This window comes from Diabrotica virgifera, chromosome 6 (genome assembly GCF_917563875.1).
Source record: "Diabrotica virgifera virgifera chromosome 6, PGI_DIABVI_V3a".
NCBI classification, from domain to species: Eukaryota; Metazoa; Arthropoda; class Insecta; order Coleoptera; family Chrysomelidae; genus Diabrotica; species Diabrotica virgifera.
This window is the reverse complement of record NC_065448.1, coordinates 150,439,915-150,465,496: the sequence shown is the minus strand read 5'-3', so window position 1 is coordinate 150,465,496 and position 25,582 is coordinate 150,439,915.

Here is a 25,582-nt window from a genome sequence, read left to right as displayed (position 1 = left end):
TTAATGAAGAAAACCCTACAAGCATTGAATAGGGAAAACATTGAGGTATATGCATGGTCAGACTCAATGATAACCCTGGCTTGGATAAGGGGATCATCAAAAAGGTGGAAAATGTTCGTCGCCAACAGAGTAGAGGAAATAAGAGGCGTTATAGGACCGAAAAATTGGCATAAGGTAGATACGAAGAAAACCCAGCGGACATCCTCTCACGTGGAAGTACCGCATCAGAATTATTAGAAGCAGAGCTATGGTGGAAGGGACCAACTTGGCTGACTAGTAACAAAACTTTAACGCAGGAATCAGAAGAAATACCAGAGACAAATGAGGAGGAAGTCAAAACGAAAATAACGGTGCACACAACAACGATAAAGGAGGACATATGCGAGAGATTCTCAAATTTAGAAAGAATGAGAAGAGTACTTGCATACTGTAGGAGATTTGCAGACAAATGCAGAAAAAAGAAGGACAGTGGACAAAGTCAGCTGACAGTCCAAGAATTAGAGGAAACGCTATTAAAGGTGATAAAGCACACACAGCACGCCTACTTCAAACAAGAAATAAAGAAGCTGGAGAAGAAACAGCAGTTAGACAAGAAAAATAAATTAGCGTCATTGGTACCATTCCTGGATAGACAAGGAATTCTAAGAGTCACCGGAAGACTGAGACACACGAATCTAAAGTACGGAGAAAAACATCCGATAATTTTGCCAAAGGATAGTGCATTAACAAAGTTACTTATAGCAGATAGTCACGCAAAAAATCTACATAGCGGATTACAACAAACACTACAGTATATAAAAAGGAAATACCGGATAATCAACGGCAGAAGAACCGTGAAAGATCATCTAGCAAAATGCTTAAGGTGCAGGAGGTATAAAAGCCAAGCAGCACAACAATTAATGGGAGATCTACCGAAAGACAGAGTGAACCCGAGTCATCCCATTACTAACACAGGGATAGATTATGCCGGGCCAATAAAAATAAGTACCACGAGAGGCAGAGGACAGAGGAGCTATAAGGGCTACATCTCAGTATTTGTGTGTCTGTCAACGAAGGCAGTACACCTCGAAGTAGTAAGCGATATGTCTACGGATGCATTCATCGCGGCGTTCAAGAGATTTACGGCACGCAGAGGACAGTGCAACAACGTATACAGCGATAACGGAACCACATTCGTAGGAACAGCAAATTTGTTGAAAAAAGAAAATCAAAAAATAGATGACGAGATAAAACAAGGATTACTGGCACTAGGTACCCAATGGCATATCATACCTGCATATGCACCACATTTCGGAGGACTATGGGAGAGCGCAGTGCGGATAATGAAGTATCGCTTGAAAAGAATCATCGGGGAAACAGTTCTAACATATGAAGAATTGAGTACGGTGCTGACACAAATAGAAGCATGTATGAACTCGAGACCATTATGTGGGTCATCAGAAGACCCTGAAGGGAAAATAGCCCTGACACCAGCTCACTTCCTTATAGGGAGAGAAATTATATCACCAAATCGGGAAGAAGAGCTTACGACTTATTTGAAGATGCCGACGAGGTGGAGATTATTGGAGAAAATAAAAAGAGACTTCTGGAAAATTTGGAAACAGGAATACCTGCACCAATTACAACAGAGAAATAGATGGCATAAGGCGCACTCTAACATAAAAGAAGAAGAAATAGTTATAATAAAAGAAGAAGATACACCTCCAGGCAGATGGCCATTAGCGAGGGTAACAGAAACACACCCTGGAGCGGAGGGACTAACCAGAGTCGTAACAGTGAGAAAGGCGAACGGGAAACTGACAAAAAGACCCATACATAAACTAATACGACTGGAAGAAGAGAAACAGGAAAAGCCGAAGAAGGCAGCAGCACTAAGATGGAAGAAAATACTAGTGGCTATAATGTTTTTAACGATGTTAAAACCCATAAAGGCAGAACCGTATAAAATATATAATCCGGAACCAGGATTTTTCACAGAAGATCTTGGAGAGGTCGTTATAGACCGGGGAACATTTCGAATAAAGGTGTTACTAGAAAAGGGAAGAATTCGAACAGAGCACCAACTAATAGGAAATATGATACAAGGAGTACGAGAACTGTGTCAGGATATAAAAATCGTGAATTGTAAGGATATAATAGGGAAGTTAGAGGAAGGACAAAGAAAGGCGGAATCAGTAAGCGAGGGGTTGACAGTAGAAATAAAAGCAAGGGAAAGAAGAGGAATATTAGGAACAATATTAACCTCAGTATTTGGAGTCAATGACGAAGCCTACAGTAACATTGAAGCATTAGACAATAACCAAAAGGAGCTAATAAAGGGATCACAGCATCAAGCGAAGATAATGTTAGAAACAATAACATCAATCAATCACACAGAGAACAGGATAAACGAGCAAATGAACAAGTTTAACAAAGCACTAATCACAGGCCTACAAGAAATATCTAAAGGACTTAACGAAGTAGAAGACAAAGCACAGAGACTAGAAACCGAATATAGCACGTTGCGAATACAAACGATAGCGTTGCAAGTTATGGAATTCATAAACGAATATACTCAATTTTACGAGGGAATATTAAACCTTCACTATAACCACGGACACTTCATTGATATAGTGAAACCGGGTGAGATAACCAAATTGATAGAGAAAGCAGGGCAGATACTGCCACAAGGGGTCGAAATACGACGACAGCCCATTATAGAAACAGAAGTCAGTCATGACGACAGATATATAACAGTCATCGGCTATTTCATAGTGACAGGGAAAATTAAGTACAGCATGCTGAAAGTCACGGCCATACCACTTAACGTTGAGGGGTCGGTGTTGCGCACATTTGTCGCCCCAAGGAATCTACTGGTCGTAGATTATAACACACTGCACTACTTCGAATTGACCGCAGAAGATAGGGAAAGATGTTTACTGTTGACAAAGACGCAGATAGCGTGCTCACCAACGGCTATAAGGAACATGGATACCCAACCAAACTGCATACTTGAAGAAATTTATGAGCGATCTAAGAATAGCACATGTCCAGTGGTAGCCAGGACAATACAGACAGCTCAATGGAGTAAGATGGGTACCCCCAACCTCTGGCTCGTTATCACGCCAGTCACGATACACATATCCATTATTTGCGATGGAAATCGGAGCGAAAGAGTACTGGAACGAGTCACATTCCTGAAACTTTCACCCAAATGTATCGCCCAAACGAAAATTATTACATTACTCCCCACTAGCAGTGGGATGGAGAGAGCGGTAACAAGCTACCTGAAGGCGCCAATCACTCCCGTGGCCCAATTGGTGGCGAGGACACCCCGCAGGTTTAACATGCCTCTAAACACCTACCTGGACATACCAGGAGGAGAGCTACGTCACGCGTTACTTGAGGAGGAAAGTCTAGAACAAGAAATGACGCATACGCAGTGGCAATCGATTCCAGAATCTAATTGGCATTATTTTGTAGCCACCGGGACCATTACTATAATGGTAATAATTGGGATACTCACGTTATGGAAATACCGTCCTGTTGTACGACTATGTCGTTCAGGGAATCCACATACTCAGACTAACGAACAGGAAGTACCTGTATTAAGTAGTAATCGGCATAACAATGTACCGTCGACTTCAAAGGCCGACCTCCCACTCTCCACAATTTCATCCAATTGCCCTAATTTTAATCTAGAGATAGAGTCGGACATTGATAGCTAGAGTACGGTTGGAAGATTGTTGATTATTCTTAAACTATTTATTTATTAACATGTTTGAATTTGACTATTTTATGTAATACTTATATGTAAACTTTTAGTATTGACACTTGGGCCAGTTTTTGCCCGATTCCGCAGTATGTCCAATATCAAATATTCAGTATTCATATCCGAAATTGGACAGTATCATTTTATCACCCAGTAGATCGAATGCATTTATTTGTTATTAAACACACACACGTAATTAATTAAATTACATACACATTTGGTCAATTATCAATAATATAATTTGGACATCAGCCAAAAGTTGCTGACATAAGATAAACAATTTACCTTAATTAGATACACAAAATCACGCGGGGCCCGTGTTTACATTGACCCAATTTAAACTTATATAAAACTAAGATCTCTTGTCTAGAAATTCAATTAATATTAATTCATTAACGCGAGTGATTGTCTTCAACGCTCATCATTTAAGTCTCTACTCAAAGTACCCCGGGTCAACATCCATAGTGTAAGTCTCATCAATAAACTCTGCTACTATTATTTGGTGTTTCCATCACAACTTAAAGACCATCTATACTGAGCCAACGAAGGGATAATGTTCAGGAGAGGTTGCTATTGCTCTTACTACTTTTCTAAGAAACCGTGCAGACTGAGAGGTAGTACTGTTCCTTCTACCAAACGGAGTTAATTAGCGACTTATTTTCACAACATAGGCTTTCTAAGTGAACAAAAGTATGCATTGTAATGTAATGTTGTACGTCCACCATCACTTTTATGGAATTGCGCGATATTTGAATTTTTCAACATAATTTTAATTTTTTAACAGATTTATAATTTTTATTATTTTTATCTAATTATTATTTTTTCATTTTGAGCCCTGCGAGGCCCCCTTTGGGGCCGAGGCCCCTAGGCAACTGCCTACTTTGCCTAATGGTTAATCCGGCACTGGAGGAGGTGATACTTTTGTAGTATTACCAGCTTGCTGGCTAACTTCTGGTGATTCATGCCATTCTTTATAATCAATACCGACAAACGCCTGGCAGCACCTAGTAAGATGTTGAACGAATTCTTGGGCTTAACATACGTATTGGCATTTGTCGTTTTGCACTTGATGGTCTTTAACAATATACTTAAGATTATTTCTAGCTGGATTAACCTGATCCTGAATGGCAAACTAGGTTTCCTATCTCGGGAAACATATTTCCTCATGTCAATCAATAGTTCGACGCTGTGTTGTCGACATATTCTTGGTTGATCTCATTGAAATGCCACCCATGCACATGTTTACCCATCCAGGTGCGCATTTTTTCTTGCTTAGATAGATGGTTTATGTGCATTTCTTGTTCATTCAGTTTAAGCGGCGTTGAGTCATCTACTATGCAGATTGCACGATGCAAAGTAGATAAAGGTAAGTTCTTATATTAGTAAATTTTTATTCAATTGCTCAACTATGTCCATGAGACCTCTTCACCTAGATAATGCGGTAATGTTGGCTCAACGTTAACGTTAACTACTATCATGTTTTTATTCTACTAAATGTTGAATCGTTGTCAGGAGTTTGTCTCTATGTTTTTGTCTTTATTCCAATTCAATTTGAGCGTTTCCTGCTAATATATAATCAGCGTAGTTAATTAGCAAGAAATATCCCCCTAAAAGGACCTTATGGCAAATGATACCTCGTTTGAAAGGTTACTTGTCAGAAAGGTTGACGTTGACGTAAAAACTACTAGAGAACTGAAAAACGTCAATTTTTTGACAAAAAAACCATAGGCGGACATTTGATTTTTTTTTAATTAAATGCGAAATTACAATGTTATATTTATTTAATTTGTTTACCAAAATGAAAATCAACTTAAACCCAAAAAAATTAGTATGACAGAATAGGTATTTTGAATACCTTTTAAACAATGTATCACTTGCCATAAGGTCCCATTTAAAAGTATCGCTAACAGTGGCTCTGTAACGTCATCTGTCACTATTACGTCAGTTGTTATGACTGGTTGAGAAGCTTACGTCCGTTTATTTCCTCCCTCCAAATTTCACTATCATAAGTATAAGTATAAATCATTTGACTAGCACTGTATACAGGGTGAGGCAGATAAAGGGCCTATTAGAAATGTCTCGGGAACTAAAAGCAACTGAATCATGAAAATTGGGATAAAGGGGTTTTGAAGACTGATTTATTTAATGAAAATATTTTCATCTATTTTCCACTTCCGGTTATACCGGAAGTTGCTTATAACTTCGTTTTTTTGTTAAATGGGACCCTTGTATATTTTTACATTTTTGAATTCTCCTCGATTTCTTCTTTCTTAAAATATGAGATTTTGTAATATTATTATACAGGGTAGTTTAAAAGATAATCACGTTTTCTTAGTAATTTCGCAGCAATATTCGCACCCTGTAGAATTGTAGTAGTTGGACATAATAAACTCTATTTATAATTAAATGATTTTTAATATAGTCTAATATTGTCAATAATTATTAGTATAGCTAAATTTTTAATTTTTGTATACAGGGTTGGTCGAAACTCTGAATGAGTATTTTCTGAGTTTTCTTAAATGGAACAACCTGTATTTTAGTATTGCAATGAAATGTTATTTTACGGTACTTTTTAATTTCTTAAACATACCCTATACCTAACTGCTTTAATTTGTGAGTTATTGGTGATTCAAACCAAATATTAATTCCAAAACAAAATACGTGAAATTTTTTTAAGTTGGCCGTGAAAATGTTCTGTCACAAATAAATTTTCGGAAATAGATACATATTAATCTAGACTGATACTTAAAATTGTCAATAATGGTTGGGCTATCGCTATCAAAATATCTACGTAGTTAAGATTGTTGCTGCGATTAACAATTAAGCACAAATTAAAGCAGTTAGGTATAGCGAATGCTTAAGAAAATCAAAAGTACCATAAAATATCATTTCATTACAATACTAAAATACAGGGTGTTCCATTTAAGAAAACTCAGAAAATACTCATTCCGAGTTTCGACCAACCCTGTATACTAAAATAAAGATTATAGCTATACTAATATTTGTTAACAATAGTAGACTATATTAAATATCATTTAATTATAAATAGAATTTTTGATGTCAAACTACTACAATTCTACAGGGTGTGAAATTTGCTAGGAAATTAATAAAAAAACGTAATTATCTTTTAAACTACCCTATATAATATTACAAAACCTTATATTTTAAGAAAGAAGAAATCAAGGAGAATCCAAAAATGTGAAAATATACAGGGTGTCTCATTTAAAAAAACGAAGTTATAAGCAACTTCTTGTATAACCGGAAGCACCAAATAGATGAAAATATTTTCATTAAATAGATCGATCTCTAAAACCCCTTTATTCTAATTTTAATGATTCAGTTGCCTTTAGTTCTCGAGATATTTCTAATAGGCCCTTTATCTGCCTCACCCTATATACTGTCTTAACTCGACAAACGACGCTTTATACACATTTTATATGGAAAAATGCCTTGCGCAAGTCGATATGTGACACTGTTTATGTTCGGTGCACCGTTGAATTTGGTTAATCATATAATGAGACTAGTGTAATCTAACAGCAAATACTTCAACTGTAAACGTAACATTTTTTGAGATAATAGTTTGTAGTTTTATTAAACTGTTGGTGCAATAAAACCGTTTTTTTTTTAGTTATACTTCTTTAGGCGCGATTGAGAGTGAATTTTTATTATTCCGGGCGCATGCGCACACCTACAGTATGGGGTTAGTCGCTAAATCTTTTAAGTTATGTGTGCGTTAAAGTGTGCGTGAAAAGAATATATTAGTGTTTTTAGTAAATATATTTATTATAATTTTTGTGTCTTTGGATTTGTCTTCCTCTGGAGTAAGATAATAAGTATTATTGAAAATGTTTATTCAATTGATCTATTTGTCACCGTGACTGTAATTATGTCCGAGAAATGATCGTACGTAAAGAGAACCGTGGTAGCTCATCGGTAGAGCATTCGCCTATAGATCGAGAGTAGAGTTGCATAAGTTTGACTTGAATGTTTGAACTTGACTTGAATTTGACTTAATTTCAAGTCAAACTCAAGTCAATCCTTCTGACAAATAATTCAAGTCAAGTCAAACTGATCAGTCGTACAGGTTTGAAAATTCAAACTGTTTGTCAAACTAGTTTGAAAGAGGTTGAAAAATAATTTATTTAGTAGATATACTTTTTTGTCGAGATTGACATGTTAGTTGCTAATTAAGATAAGAAAATTAATATTACAATGAGTGCCACTTAAAAGTATCTTGATACAGGAAGCGACTATAATCAAATAGGGTAAATTTTTTTAAAATGATTCCTGCATGTATGCTTAGAATTGCTTGCTGGTAAGTTTCGTTTTATCAATATAACTTTTTTATATTAGAGAGTCACTAGATTAAAACAAAGAATTCGTTGGATAGTTTTTTTATCATACCAAGTGTAATTTAATCTACTTTGGAAGCTTTAAAGTATTACGTAACGCAAGTTGGGGGAGGGTAACGCAAGTTAGTAAATGGACTAATTAAACATCAAGATCTAACAACATAGGTATACAAAATATACAAAACCCTGATAAAACCGGTCCTTATATATGGATCAGAGACATGGACACTGTCGAAAAGCGATTATAAGGGGGCGAAAGAAAATGACCTATGGCGCAGAAGATATAATTTTGAACTATACGCAACATACAATGAACCCGAGGTCATAACATCCTTAAAGATCGACGTCTGCGCTGGATGGGCCATGTTAAAAGGATGTTGGAGACCGAAACAGCAAAACATATAATGAGGCAAACACCAGTAGGGAGAAAGTCAAAGGGAAGAATGGAAGAAATAAACTTAGATACATGAAACAAGACCTGAAAACACTTGAGATTCCCAATTAAAAGAACAAAGCAAGGAACAGAACAGAATGGCGGAAAATCCTAGAACAAGCCAGGACCCAGGGTTGTCGAGCTGCGAACAGCGCGTTATATAACATTGTTTTTTAACTTAAATAAAAAAACTACGAAATCACAATCGCCCAACTTTTCAACTTTCGTTTATATTTTACACAGAACCCCTGGATGGTATTATATTGCCCCCTCACACTCCGCTCATGTTACAATAGGACAATAGTATTCAAGAAAAAATCTTAAAATTTGTCTAAAAGATCAAGCACAGTAACACATGTTGGCAATAAATAGCTGGACCGTTCTTCACAACAAAAGATGAAAAGGTGCAGATGGGAAAAAGAGGTTGTAAAATTGTGTTACTACGATACTTAAACCTTTTTTAAGAAAAATTTATGAAGGGACAACAAAATATTATATTTTTGATAGACTAGGTTTAATGATTTTTTTGCGACTTTGCAATGTCGTCTTAAAGAATTAGTTCACTTATTGTCATTTTATAACACTGTTCTTTATTTTTACATAATACAAGTATGTACTTTTCAATTTTCATTGTTTTGAAATCACCTGACGCAATATCAAATAAATCAGTATATTTATTTTTCTTAATTAATTCTACTTCAACTACAGATTTTTTTCTCTTAATGTTTGCAGTGGAAGAGAAGAGATGCCTTCAAAATCAGACTCAATTTGATCTGGTACTTGTTCTGAGCCGAAAAATATTCAGGTTCAGATATTATTAAAAGTAAGAACAAAAGAGAACAAGAAAAAAAAGCAAATGGGAGAAAAACAACTTAAAATAATCTGCTATGCAGACGATGCAATACTAATCTCTCAAAGTGAAGATGATTTACAACGTATGCTGCACGAATATAATATAACCGCTAGAAAATTTAACATGTTAACTTTCCCAAAAAAGACTAAATGCATGGTTATAACAGCAGATCTAATAAGGTGTAAATTAGAGCTGGAGGGTCAAATAATAGAACAAGTCATGGAGTTTAAATATCTAGGCATCACACTATGCAGCTACGGAAAGCTCGAAACAGAAGTGGAAGATCACCTGAATAAAGCACAGCCGCAGGTTGCCTGAATGAAACAATATGGAGAAATAAAAACATCGGAAAAGAAGTGAAAGGCAGAATTTACAAAACAGTCATCAGACCAATAATGACATACGCGGCAGAAACATGACCTGATACAGAAAGGACAAAAAGAATGCTAGAAACAGCAGAGATGAAAACATTGCGAAAAATCGATGGTAAGACGCTGTGGGTAGAGCTAGAAGTGCAAATATACGAAGGAGATGCAAGGTGGACAACATTAATAACTGGGCGAAAAGCAGAAGAGTAGAATGGAACGACCACATAAGCCGAATGACAACAAATACAGTAGTAAGGACGGCGAGAGACGGTTCCCCAATAGGAAGACGATCAGTGGGAACACCACGAAAAATATAGAATGACAACTTACTGGAGGCACATTGAAAAACAGACAGAGTAATGTCTATATAAAAATAAGCAGAAGAGAAGATATTATTTCACAAAGCACACACTTCAAAACGAACCTAATAAACAAGCCAAGCATATACTTCTTAATACGAACTACAAACTAATTTGAGGAGTAGCAGATTACAGATTCAGACCTATCCAAATAAGTCAAAACAAAAGTCAGTAGGTACCCTCTCAATTAGAAATGGAAATAAACACGTTGCGCAATATGATATTCAAACTTCAAACTGTTTGAAAAAGTTTGATTTCAAGTCAAACCTAAAGATATCGAAATCAAGTCAAGTCAAACTTTTTTACAAAAAAAGTTTGGTTTTCAAGTCAAGTCAAGTTTGTTGAATAAAATCAAACTAGTTTGACTTGATACATCTCTAATCGAGAGGTCTCGCGTTCAAATCCGGACAATTATTAAAAATCCGGACCAATATTAAAAAAAGTAACAACTCAAAATTTTGACATTTTTCCTTTGTTAAATCAGATATCATAGTTTTTTTTTAGTTTTGCCTGTTACACAAAATTAAAAACATTCACTAATCCATATTCTTCGTTTTTAATTAATAATTGTTAGCAGTTATATACCGTCTAAAAATTACAGCTAAATTAACATCTATTTTTGTCTCCCCCAGGAAAAAGCTGTTTTTTGAGTTGGGACACTTTTCTTCCGGATGAGCAATATACATTCAAATGTGGAAGGTTCAGAAGAACATATAGCGCGTTCGTCTATGCACTATCATAAAGCAGTGAAGACGGAATAAGAAGAAAGAATAACCAAAAAAAAATAAGATAGAAACGTCTACAACTTGACTATAAAATATTTTTAGTGCCAGTTTGTTATGTAAATACACATCGAGCACTAATTATAATAATTCATTGTTCATAAATAATTGGATAAATAAAAAGGAAAAAATCTGTGTCTGCTCCTCAACCCAAAATTCAAAAAAAGTCTAATTTGTAATAAATAATCAAATTAAAACATGCCAAAAAACATATGTATAATAATAAATAATTCCAAAGGTATATATAATTAAAATATTATGTTTAATAATAATATAAAATTAATGTGTTTGCGTACTATTTAAAACTTTTAATGTAAGATTAGCGGTTATTGAAATTAATTATTCTTATATAAGAATGTCCGTAATATCATGTTATTCATCGTCTGCAAGGTGGGATCTGACCCCCTGCAATGTGGGATTATAAATTAGTACAAAAAAACAAAAAAAGTTCATAACTGTTTAACTATTACACAAACTTCTGTAAAAGCTATTTTTTGCAATTTAAACACGTGCATAGTTCATTGCAAATGAGTAATTCTATTACGTAAGCCGAATCTTCACACAAATGAACTAATAAGTACATACTTCCTTACTCTACTTATTTTATCATGTAAGAACATGCCATTCATAGAATTTCGGCCCAGTATTGGGCAATGTCAGTTCCATCTTTGTTGGTAATCCACAAATCTTCGAGGGTTGGTCTACACCACCGACGAGGACAGTTTCTGCATGTAAGGAGATGTTCCATATTCTGTATTTCTCCACAGTCACAGTTCAGATCACCTAGGTCTATTTGCTCCCATTCAACCACGTTTAATTTTACTGGAGCGACACTAGTGATGTTGAAAAAGTAACTATTCGTTACAAAGTACTCGTTACTTACGAATACCGAAAGTAACGATTACTATACAGAGAGGGAAATCGTTCCTTTGATTACTTTGATTACTCTGATTACTTCGTACCAATCGTATCAGAGCGAGTTGGAGAAAAATCTGTGCAATAGTGATGTTGAAAAAGTAACTATTCGTTACATAATAGATTACATATCATTTAATTTATATCCATTAAATAGATCGGTGAAGGTCGTTGTTATGTCGGATCTTATACGAAATACAGAGAAATGCGATTCTCGATATGATTACCGGTACCCAAATACAAAAGTAGTCATAGTAATCAAAATATCCTAATTCAAAGTATGTACTGAGAAATGCGATTCTCCATATGATTACCGGTACTCAAATACATAATAGGTCTGGATCCCGCGTATGAAAAAAAAGTTGATTAATAGCAAGCTGAAAAGTTGTTAGTAGCTTAAGGGTGTCTAGTCGAATAAACCTTGATATGCGTGAACACTGGAACAGGGGCAGTTTTAATTGTGGAACAGGTTAAAAATTTGGAATGGTCACAGCACGAAAACGGCACATTTATTTTGTCCGACAGAACAGACTTCAACTCTTCGAACAGAGATTAAACTCTCATGCAAAAATCAGACTGCTATTTATCACCAAATGGGCGTTTTAATGAGTGGAACATGTAGAATATGTCAAATGACAGGAATTATGACAGGTAATAAATAGCAGTCTGATTTTTTCATAAGAGTTTAATCTCTGTTCGGAGAGTTTAAGTCTGTTCTGTCGGACAAAATAAATGTGCCGTTTTCGTGCTGTGACCGTTCCAAATTTTTAACCTGTTCCACAATTAAAACTGCCCCTGTTTCAGTGTTCCCATATATCAAAGTTTATTCGACTAGACACCCTTAAGCTATTAACAAATTTTCAGCTTCCTATTAATCAACTTTTTTTTCATACGCGGGATCCAGACCTATAAGTAACAAAAGTAGTCAAAGTAATCAAAATAACGAATACTGTAAATGATTACTTTATACAAAAGTAACGATTTATAACGATTACTCGAAAGTAACTATGTATAATCAACATCACTAAGCGACGCCCGTTCTCATCCTATTCATAGTTTTCCACTTTTTCAAGTCTAGGGATTCGCCGGTCCACTGTACCTGGGGAAGAGAAAAATACTTAGGCCGCGTTCAGAGTGGACGAGCAAAGAGCAAAGAGCAAAGCGGAGAAATCAAACTCATACTGGGAAATGGAGGTACACAGAGTGCTAGCAAAGAGCAAAGCGGCGAAACCAAACAAGTTTGATTTCTCCGCTCGCACTCTTTGGTCCATGTTGTGAGACCGCTCCCGTCTGAAAAAAATTTTGATTCGGTTTCTTGTCAATTCCTATTCAAAAATGTCCCCTAAACAAATTTGAAGAGCACCGGGCGGAATTTTTGGGCAAAAATTGTTTAAACAATTTCATCTACTCTATGTCATATATTATTATGTATAAGGTTTTAGTTTGTGAAAACTATCATTATAGATAGCAGTGCGTGAAGGGTTTAAAGTGTGCGTGAAGTAACAATGTATTTTAAATGGGATTTACTTGTTAGCACTGTTTTTGACACACTTTCATATAGTCAAATATCCTTAATTTTCGCGTTGTCATGGTGATGACATAATGAGCAATAAATTACAACAAAAATTTTGACAGCTTTGTGGTTTGAAGGAAATTAAAATTTTTAAATGTCAAAGTTCTAAAAATTGTAGAATAGAAATGAATTGCAGTGACGAAGAGTTACAGTTTTTTTATTTGTTTATCGTAGATAAAATATTGTATCAAACTGTACTTGTATAGGAATCCACAAAGAAACCGAATCAGAAATTTTTCCAGACGGGATCGGTCTCATTACATGGACTATTTTGGTATTTTTCCGAAAAATGAACCTCGGTAACCTGATAGCTGAAGTGTTATGAAACAAGTATTATGATTCAAAGAAGCCTGTTATGGGATCGAAAGATTCCCTATTCAAAGGACGACGATGACTTTTTAAATTTATTACTTTATGCAATTTTATAATTAAATAAATATTATGTAACTTAATAATTATTACTAGTTCTACAGTGTGGCAAAACCAAATGGAATAAATTCATTATTTCGTAAACCGACGACGACGATTTTAAGAAAAAATCCGGAAACAGGTCGATTTTTATTTTTAAAATATAATTTTTTGGCATTTACATACTAGTGACGTCATCCATCTCGAAGCTGAAATAAAAAATATACATGCGGACCAATGTAAAAAAGGTCATTTCATTGTTGTCTTCTTACCGGCGCGGCGTGAGAAATACAAAATAAGATTTACTATTTTATTTGGGCATAAGCCACAATTCGAATTTGAAATCAAGTTTACTTGACGTTTCGACTTTCACTTCGGAAATCGTTATCAATATAAAAAAAAACATTCATAAATTAAAAATATAACTTTGTTTCTCGTGAAGCAACGCAGTTGGAACAAGCAGAATATTATAATTGTCACCGGAAAGTGAAAAAGGTAACGCACAACTTGAACAAACCTATAGATTTCAAACTTCGTTTCTGGTGAAGCAACGCAGTTGGAACAAGCAGATATATTGTAATTGTGTCACCGGAAAGCGAAAATGGTAACGAACAACTTTGAAGAGCCTATAGTTTTCTAACTTCGTTTCTGGTGAAGCAACGGAGTTGAGACAAGCAGATATATTATAATTGTGTCACCGGAAAGCGAAAATGGTAACGAACAACTTTGAAGAGCCTATAGTTTTCTAACTTCGTTTCTGGTGAAGCAACGGAGTTGACACAAGCAGATATATTATAATTGTGCCACCGGAAAGCGAAAAAGGTAACGCACAACTTGGAAGAGCCTATAGTTTTCTAACTTCGTTTCTGGTGAAGCAACGGAGTTGGAACAAGTAGATATAGTATAATTGTGCCACCGGAAAGCAAAAAAGGTAACGCACAACTTGGAAGAGCCTATAGTTATCTAACTTCGTTTCTGGTGAAGCAATGGAGTTGGAACAAGCAGATATATTATAATAGTGCCACCGGAAAGCGAAAAAGGTAACGCACAACTTGGAAGAACCTATAGTTTTCTAACTTCGCTTCTGGTGAAGCAACGGAGTTGGAACAAGCAGATATATTATAATTGTGTCACCGGAAAGCGAAAAAGGTAACTAACAACTTGGAAGAGCCTATAGTTTTCTAACTTCGCTTCTGGTGAATCAACGCAATTGGAACAAGCAGATATACTATAAGTGTGTCACCGGAAAGCGAAATAGGTAGTCCCTGAAAACTATAGGTTCTTCCAAGTTGTGCGTTACCTTTTTCGCTTACCGGTGACACAATTATAATATATCTGCTTGTTCCAACTCCGTTGCTTCACCAGAAACTAAGTTAGAAAACTATAGGTTCTTCCAAGTTGTGCGTTACCTTTTTTGCTTCTCGGTGACACAAATATAATATATCTGCTTGTTCCAACTCAGTTGCTTCACCAGAAGCAAAGTTAGAAAACTATATGCTTTTCCACGTTGTGAGTTACCTTTTTCGCTTTCCGGTGACCCAATTATAATATATCTGCTTGTTCCAACTGCGTTGCTTCACCAGAAACGAAGCTAGAAATCTATAGGTTCTTTCAAGTTGTGCGTTACTTTTTTCGCTTTCCGGTGACAATTATAATATTATATCTGCTTTTTCCAACTGTGTTGCTTCACCAGAAACAAAGTTAAATTTTTAATTTATGAATGTGTTTTTTGATATTTTCAACTCAGGCGCGCCAAAACCAACAAACCACTCGCAAACTCGTCCAAATACGTATTGCGAACCATCAAAGCTTTTGTTGAAAAACCGACAGTAGTTAGATTGTGGTGCGCCGTGTGCGTGCCGTTTGTGCGCCACTTGAAAACACGTACTAATCTGACGGACATGCTGCGCGCGAGCGGCTCGCACACCGAGCAGAGCGCATATGTATACCTGCCTTTGCGATGAATTCTCTAACATTTTCCGCGAGTTAGGAAGTACCACGTTTTCAATGAGGAGTTTTCGAAAAAAAAAAGAAAATAACTTTCAGTGGGAAAGAACCAAACTCTAGTCTCGCGTAACTACCAGCTCCCACTCTGGTTTAGCACTTCTTTGCTCTTTGCTCGTACTCTTTCTTCGCTCCACTCTGAACGTGCACTTTTTGCTCTTTGCTCGTCCACTCTGAACGCGGCCTTAGTATTTTTGAGGTTGCCAGATACTTAAATTGATGATTAAACATTCAGCTTCGATTCTGAAGAGTGATCGCTTCTAACCTTAATTTATATCGTTGTTTTTTAATTGTTAAATATGCGTATTTATCCGATTTTTTTGCCGGTGCGGCGCGCTCTATTTCAAAAATCTCCTATTTCCTCCGAAAATTATTTTTTCTAGATTTTTTGGGACATTCTAAATAAAATAAGTTTCTTGACATTTTTCTCAAAAGTTAATAGTTTTAAAGTTATAAGTTAATAAAAAACTCATTTTTGGATTTTAAATCGCTTATAACTTTAAAACTGTTAACTTTTGAGAAAAATGTCAAGAAACTTATTTTATTTAGAAAATCCCAAAAAATCTAGAAAAAATAATTTTCGGAGGAAAATAGGAGATTTTTTAAATAGAGCGCGCCGCACCGGCAAAAAAGTCGGATAAACACGCATATTTAACAATTAAAAAACAACGGTATAAATTAAGGTTAGACGCGATCACTCTTCAGAGTCTTGAAGCTCAATGTTTAAACTTCAATTTAAGTATCTGGCAACCTCAAAAATACTAATTTAAATATGAGTTTTTAGGCCTCGAAAATGCGTATTTTCGCATTTTTCAGATTTTAAATTGCCTATAACTCGAAAACTATCAATTTTTGAGAACATTTATAAGATACCTTTGTTGTTTAGAATGACCCACAAAACTTAAAAATATATGTTCCAGAGCAAAAAACGTGATCTTTTGTATTTGTTTAAAAAAATTGTTTAAACAATTTCTGCCCAAAAATTCCGCCCGGCACCCTTCAGATTTGTTTAAAGGAAATTTTAAAATATTTTTAAATAGGAATCCACAAAGAGACCGAATCGGAAATTTTTCAGACGGGAGCGGTCTCACTACATGGACTACTGTGAGAGTAAAGAGCAAATATCCTACCGCTCCTATCCATACTGCCGAGTGGAAAAGAACTTAACTCTCGTCTAGCGTAACTACCCGCTATTAGGACTTCTTTGCTCTTTGCTCTTTGCTCGTCCACTCTGAACGTGCACTTTTTGCTCTTTGCTCTTTGCTCGTTGCTCTTTGCTCTTTGCTCTTTGCTCTTTGCTCTTTGCTCGCCCACTCTGAACGCGGCCTTAGGCGGTTCAACCTGCATTGTTCCAAGGAAGCTTTTCCTGGATTTTAGGCGCTTTCGTGGTGTTCGATATTTGTATGGGGTATGCCGCTCTTCCGCGATCTGTTTAATTTTCCTAACGCTCCAACCGCAACACATTTACGACAGCTTAACCGGCTCCCAAGTCAATTCGATGTTCACCCATTTTCACATTTAACATTTCCTTTTTTTTCAACTTTTTTTTTTTCGTTTTTGCAAAATCGTATATGCAATTATAAAACTTAGTGGCTAACGCGAATCCATTTTGAAGAATGAAAATATGTATACGCGCGATGAAGTCTTTATATGAGTAGTATACTCTTTATTTGAACATAAAAACCGTCTTTTATAATACCCGTTCACTGTAGACATTAGAGAATAGCGAGGACAGCATGGAACTCTGATGGATTCCTCATTCCAGCACAATAAACCCAAAGAAACCTTCTTTTGTAGCCATACTATTTCTTAGCCCAAATTGTGATACTAATTTCATATCCAAGAAATTTAAGAATTCTGTCTTGTATGATTTTAAGAATGTTTTAAAAAATGTAAAGAGGTCAGTGGATGGAGTCAGTTTGGTTTCAAAAATGGTCTTGGCATGAGATAGGCTATCTTTAGTATGCAAATATTAATGGTGAATTGTTTAGGTCAAAGAAAGGATATTTTTATTGGTTTCATCGATATTTAGAAAGCGTTCGATAAGGTTAAAAGCGAACGAATGGCTAAAAAGGTTGGGTGATACACCCACGCCATGAACAAAAGTTTTAATGTGTTTGTAACGTTTTTGTGGCAGTAATTTCGTGTTTTTTCTATTGAGGGTTTAAGAAAGACCACTACTGTAACGTTACCAACGTCACATCTTTGCTATTTTATTTTTAAATAATTATTTTATTTTCTTCAATATTTCATTAATAATTATCTTCTGTATTCGTTTTAACTTGCTTTTTCGTTAAAAACTTGTTTGGCGCCCGTTCTATAGGCAACTCTCTTTTCATCTAAGTCATACTGAACATACTTTATAATCTTACATTCTAGCATCGGATCTAATCTTGTGATCCATAGATTTAATCTTCATGTTCTGTGTTGTGTGTTCTGCTGATATGACAGTGACACTTCATCACTACTCCCTGACATAAACTGAAAATGGAAGGGAAGAATAATTAATTTATTTAAAGGCATGAAATTCGAATATTAGAATTTTTTCCATCAGCACTTAATATTCTCTTGGGGTGAGTTTTTCATACAGCTTTTTATAATAATTTCTTAGTCATTTTTTCCTATACCTAACCTTCCATGTCTAAGACCACATGGTCAGTTTTAAATACCTATTTCTTTCTAATTTTCATATATGCACGTGTAAATCAAATTTTAACTAGTAGCATCAATCTTAATTCCATTTAATTTACCCCTTGCTATCTGCTACTTTTTGAATACTTTTTGGCAAGGGTACCTTTTCTTCTTGATGTCAAAACTTATACACGTTTTGTATTCTACTTTTTGGGAAGAAATCAACCTTTTTCCCTTCGGGAGCCTCAAGCCGTCAACATCACCGGTGATGCTATTTATAAGGCGAAGACAACATGACATCTAGATAGACTGCAACGACTACCATCTCCAGCTGCAGGCGCCTAGGGCCGAACATCTGCCCAGGTCTACAAGAAGTCTACAGTTGTATCATTCGACATCAAGAAGTTACCAGCGAACCAGATACCAAAAGCCACAAGTATAATCCAGAAATTGTTAGTTTTTGGCAAGGATTTGAATATATTTGTTAATTCATTTAATAAGTCACATTTTTATTATTATATCTTTATTGAACAATAAACATGATTAATTAAAAATACTGTTTTGTTTGCTTCCATTCTAAAGTTTTAGAGTTCATTATCTAAGATTAGGACAAGACGAACACACACCCTGAGAGACTGAGCTAGGCTGGGGTGAACGATGGCTATCTTGGATGATTGGACTAATATTTTCGAATATTATTTTCAATTAGCTGGGAGAGTCTATCGCCTTATTAGTTTCAATGCATACATGATTAAATAAAAAAAATTTGTAACACAACTATATATGTACTATTCAGATGCTCATACACATAACCTCAAGTAGTTGTACTTATACCTTCTATTGACGTAAGTTAAATTTTTTGAACTTTGAAATATTTTTCTTATACCTAAGATTACTTTTTGATTGTAGCATTAGCTCCTATGATGACAATTTTGTCAAAAGCGCTTAGTAGGGCAGTCAATGAGGGTATTTGGCTCTGAATTCCGTCCTACTATATCGATTTACTTGATATTTTCACAGTAGGTAGGGAATAGCTCAAGAAACAAAGTCTACCCTATGCCGATGTGCGCTTTTATCTTGGGGGTGGTTCCTACCCCTTCTCGGGGGTGAAAAATGTTTTGGTTAAAATAGCCACAGAAAAGGCTAGAGAACCTAATTTTAAGCAAAAACTGTTCTATGATTATATTTTGAAAACTCAATACTTTTTGAGTTATTCGTGGTTGAAAATTGGACATTTTCATTGAAAAATGACACCTTTTCGGACGGATTTTTGTGACTATCTTAAAAACTATGCATCTAACAAAAAAACTATATAAAATATTTCTGTAGGTTATAAAAAAGAGATCCGTTCCTTCATAAATCTTCTAGTTTAAATACAAAGAGGGATATGGTAGGTAAGAAGAGTTTGTTTTTTTTTGCTGCATGCTCAAATCGGTGTATTCAACTTGAAATATCAGAGAAACTGTCGATTTTAGGTGGATAATGAGACTAATAACTTTTGTAGTGTTTGAAAAGACCTTTAAAATGAGCAATACTAGTTGTCGATTGCATGCAAACTAAGCAAGATATTCTCCAAAAATTTAATGACTAATGTATTTTAAGAAGAAATGAGAAGAATATTTAACCCCTCATTCATCAGAATTTAAATACATCGTTTTACTTCTACGATACTGTTTATTATAGTGTTATTTCTATGTTCAAAAAGTTGGGCTGCATTAAAATGAATGCTTTTTGAAAAAAATAAGATCAAATTATAGAGCGCATTTTTAAATTTTCTTAAAAATCTTCCTTTTCCTCCATGTAACTCGAAAAAGATAAGAGATACGAAAAAAAGATACCACACAAAAATGTAGGGCTTTTTGAGATAAAAATTTCCTTTTTATTTTTCATCACTGTATCTCTTATCATTTTCAAGTTACATGGAGAAAAAAGATTTTTAAAAAAAATTTAAAATGCGCTTTATTATTTGATCTTTTTTTTCAAAAACCATTCATTTTAAACCCGTCCAACTTTTTGGACATAGAAATAACACTATAATAAAAGGTATTGTAGAAGGAAAACCATACATTTACATTTTGGTGGATGAGGGTTAAAATTACTTCTCATTTTTTCTTAAAAAAACATTAGTTATCAATTTTGTTTGCAGCATATCTCGCTTAGTTTTAATGTAATGGACCTTTAATATAGCTCATTTTAAAGGTCTTTTCAAGCACTACAAAAAGTATACACCTAAAATCGACAGTTTCTCTGTTATTTCAAGTTGAATACACCAATGTGAGAATGTACCAAAAAAAGAATGTGTGTGTACTTTGTACGCACGTAAGAAGTTATACTTCTATTATATGATTTAAACGAAATTAATATACTTTTTATTTATATTTTGTTTAAATATTAAACTAATTTATACTTACCACTTCTCAAACATTTTTATTAGAACAGTGCCAAAAATTAAAATAATAAAAGAATAAAACACACACAAACACATTAAACAAGCCACAAATGATGTCTGAACATTAATTGTCGAAAAATTTTTTAACTAAATACGTATTTTCTGAAAATACAATTATATAATAAATATACTTACAATCATAAAATGTATTAAAAAAAACAAAAAGGAAAGTTTCTATTGGGACTCGAACCAGCGCTGATAAGAGCGGTTGGTATTGGAATTCATTCGCCTTCTCCGCTTAGCCACGGACACTATGTGTCATTATTTACGAAGATCGACTAACTAAACGGATTAAACTTGTGATATTTTGATATTTTGAAAATTGATCAAATTATTTTAATTTTGAATTGAAATGATTTAGAATTGAAAAAATACAACAAAACATAAAGTAAAAAAACAATATATTAGGTGAATATTGATAGAAATTTTGATGGTAATCAAATTATATAAATAAAAGTATTACATACTATGTATTTTGGCAGATCAAATAGGTAGGTTTATACTCATGATACATTAACAATTATTACGTACCTGTTGCTTTTAAAAACTATTTAAAAGTCACTACAATATTATAAACTTTTTTGTTTCTGTCCTCACAACAATAAAACTAATATATTATACATTTGTTTACCTTTACCTTTACCTCCAAACCACAGCTGCCATATCGGATAATTTTTGACATGTCATTTGAACATCCAATCAGAACAAAGTTATAATGCGCATGCGCCGGGCTGATAGGTTTTAACATATAAAAAAATCACCCTCTATCGCCGGTAAAGAAGTATAACTTCAAAAACAAACTATTTTTACCTCCATATCTCTTTTTGTATTATAACTAGAAGATTTATGAAGGCAAGTGTTCCTTTGTTTTTTATAATCTACAAAAATGTTTAATATAATTTTTTTAGTTAGATGCATAGTTTTTAAGGTATTCGCAAAAAACCGTTTGAAAAGGTATTATGTTTCAATAAAAATGACCAATTTTCAACCACGAATATCTCAAAAAGTATTGAGTTTTCAAAAAAAATTATAGAACAGTTTTTGCTTAGAATTAGGTTCTCTAGCGAATTCCGTGGTAATTTTAACTAAAAAATTTTCCACCCCTAAGAAGGGGTGGGAACCACCCCCAAGATAAAAGCACACATCGGCATAGGGTAGACTTTTAGGAATTAGGAGATAAGTAGAGGTTAGGCCCAAAATTTCATTAAAATCCATGCAGTAGGATAGAATTCGGAGGTACTATCCTATTCTTGCTCCCATTGACTGGCGTATAGCTAAGGAATAGTACATTGTTTACCGGGTAGGAAAAGCTTAACATTCCTGGACGACTGTGAAGATTGCTAAGTCGAGGCGCAAGCCGAGACTTAGCAACACAGAGTCCAGGAATGTGGCTTTTCCTACGAGGTAAACATACTATTTTTCCGCAAATCGTTTAAAATTCGACAGATATTGATTGATTTAAAAAAAAAACGCGATAATTTTATTCCCAAATAAATGGTGCTTTGAAATTCCTAATAAAATTACTTGGGTTACTATGGAAACGTATTGAGGTTGAATTGTCAAACTTGACGCTTATAAATTTAATTGCTGGTGTTCTCGAAAGTAAAATGATAAGTGATGATGAAATTTCCATTCCTGGGACTCCTCCAGAGCTGGTTGAGGCAGTGAATACTGCTTCATTAGAATTATTGCCAAAGAAATCAAGAGAAAAGTACGAAAATGCATACAGACGTTTTATGGATTATTAATAATTTTCTATCATTTATGTAGAACACTAACAACTGTACGGAAATATCATTTCCTTACAGTAAGGAAGTCCTGACTTTTTCTTCAAGAAATTTTGACAGGAATGTCAAAATTTCCTGGCGATTTGCGGAAAATACATTTTACACACTTTGACATACTATTTTTTCATTGCCATGATTCAGTCAAGTGTGTTCTAAATTTATCAGTCTCTCAACTAGGTACTAATGATAAATTATCTACACGAGTTGCAACTGGATGTCAAGGATCGCCAATATATTGGAACCAGACAACAAAAGTACGCTGGCCTGCAAAATTTCAACGAAACGGAAGATTTCTTAATAAAAAAGGGAATAAAGCTAAGTTTTCAACCTAATATAAACATTAATAATATTAAAAAATATTGAAAATATTAATAAAATATTTTTAATTGAAAATTTATTGGTCCATTTCCCTGGTAACACCTCCATGGCTTCTAAAAATTGCAAGCCAAATGGATGCTGCAGTGAAGACAAGAGGGAATTCTAAAAAGTTGCAATTCACAACCCCGTCTACAGCTTGGTAAAGTTCCGACGAAATGATGAACCTAGCTACTTTATAGGAGTAATACTAATAAAAATAAAAATGTATACCGTTTTTATTCAGTTGCAATGCGAAGGCAAAACTGTCTTATTTTTCACTTAGAACAGGGAGCGCACACCAGCACTCTGAATCGACGATTTTCGACTCTTTTGGAGTCATCATCGGATAGGCGTAGGCTTGCTGCTCTCTGCTCGAAGTGACAAAACCACGAAAGCTTATCCCCGCATTGCAACTGACGTTAATGGAGTAGGTGACTAGTGTCAAAAGTTTTCACCATTAACGTCAGTTGCAATGCGGGGATAAACTTTCGTGGTTTTGTCACTTTGAGCAGAGAGCAGCAAGCCTACGCCTCTCCGATGATGACTCCAAAAAGAGTCGAAAATCGTCGATTCAGAGTGCTGGTTTGCGCTCCCTGTTCAAAATAAGACAGTTTTGCCTTCGCATTGCAACTGAATAAAAATGGTATACATTTTTACTAATTTGGATACTTTCTCCAATGAGGTTTAACTTATATCTAGGAAAAGCTTTCATAGGAACAGCGGCAGACTCTAAGTGGCAGAAATAAGAATAATTACTCAAATGTAGAGATTTATGTAGTTGCACAAAAAATTGAGCAAATCAGGCAGTTTAATTTACTTCGTAAATTTCTGACTGATCGCAAGTTGGACTTCAACTTGAGAGAAAAGGTACTAAAGTGTTATGTTTGGCCTGGTACTGTTTATTTGCTTGGAATGCACGAATGACGTTAAAGTCCAGATCCACTGACAAACTTGAAGTTTTTGAAATGTGTATGTGAAGAAGAACAGTATACTCTTCAGGAACTAGAACTAGATGGAAAGATAGACGGTAAGAGAGATCTAGGATGTAAGATATGTCAGGGCTCCATGGCTACGTAATATTCGCCAATGGACAGGACTGCGCAGTTATGAAATGCTGCTAAAAATAGAATAATAATCCTTGCCATATATCATCTTACTTGACAAGACAATGTACGATGGACGCCTACTCAGAAATATACGGCACCTTAAGAAAAAGAAAATATTAACGGTAACGTTTTTTTCTTGCTTTTACCGGGGACCTAATGATGAGCACAAATTGTAAAATTAGAAAATCTACGTTTTCGTTTTGATTTAAATCTGTCTCATGCCATCCCCGATAGTACTATTTCTAGGTCTATCTGTTGTCAAGGAGGCTCTGCAGAAGACAAATTTACACCAAAACGCGTGTAGTTCTCGGTACAAAAATAAAACTGTTTATACCGTAGTATGGTTAGAACGCCCTTTAACGGGGAATAAGTGAAATTAATGTCGACTCGATTCAAGTTCTCTGTTTAACCCAGATATAACAATATCAAAAGGCACCGCTAGGAAAATATTCCAATATGCGGTTCAGAGAACCTGTATGAAACGAGTCATTGTACTCTAATAATTTTGATATTCATATCTGGGTCACACAGAGAACTTGAATCGAGTCGACATTCATTTCATTTATTCCAGGGCAGGGGTTCAGACCTAACCGCAGCTGCACAGATCAGATCCTAACCCTAACAACACATATCGAAGCAGGTTTTCAAAGAAAGCAAAAAACATCCGTTGCTTTCATTGACCTATCAGCTGCATACGACACCGTCTGGAGACAAGGACTAATCTGCAAACTGATCCGTGCCATCCCGTGCCAAAAGGTAACCAAACTCATTGATAGCATGCTCACCGACAGACCTTTTCACGTTACAATGGGCAACTTAAGAAGTGTCCAAATGAAGCTCAGCAATGGACTGCCACAGGGATCTGTTTTGGCACCCTTACTCTTTAATTTATACATCGCGGACCTACCTAGGACAACTTCGCAGAAATTTGGGTACGCTGACGATTGGGCCATTGCAGCAAGACATAATAACATGAATGTTACAGAGACAATACTGACGGATGACCTTGCTGTTATGGGTGAATATTTTCGCAAATGGAGGCTACGGCCCAATGCAACGAAAACTGAAGTGTGCTGTTTCCATCTGAATATTGCCCAAGCCAACAAAAAACTCTCCGTTCACTTTGAAAACAGACTACTCGCTCATAACTCAACACCAAAATATCTTGGAGTGACTCTTGACAGAACATTAAGTTTTAAGGAACACCTACAAAGAACGGCAGAAAAACTGAAGACGCGAAATAATATAATCCAAAAGCTATGTGGCACCACATGGGGGTCCTCAGCCTCCGTACTCAGATCATCCGCTCTCGGACTCGTAAACTCGGCGGCTGAATATGCTTCGCCGGTATGGCTCAATAGCAAACACACGAAGATCATTGACACCCAATTAAACCAGACAATGCGAATGATCTCAGGTACAATTCGACCAACACCGAACTATTGGCTTCCCAT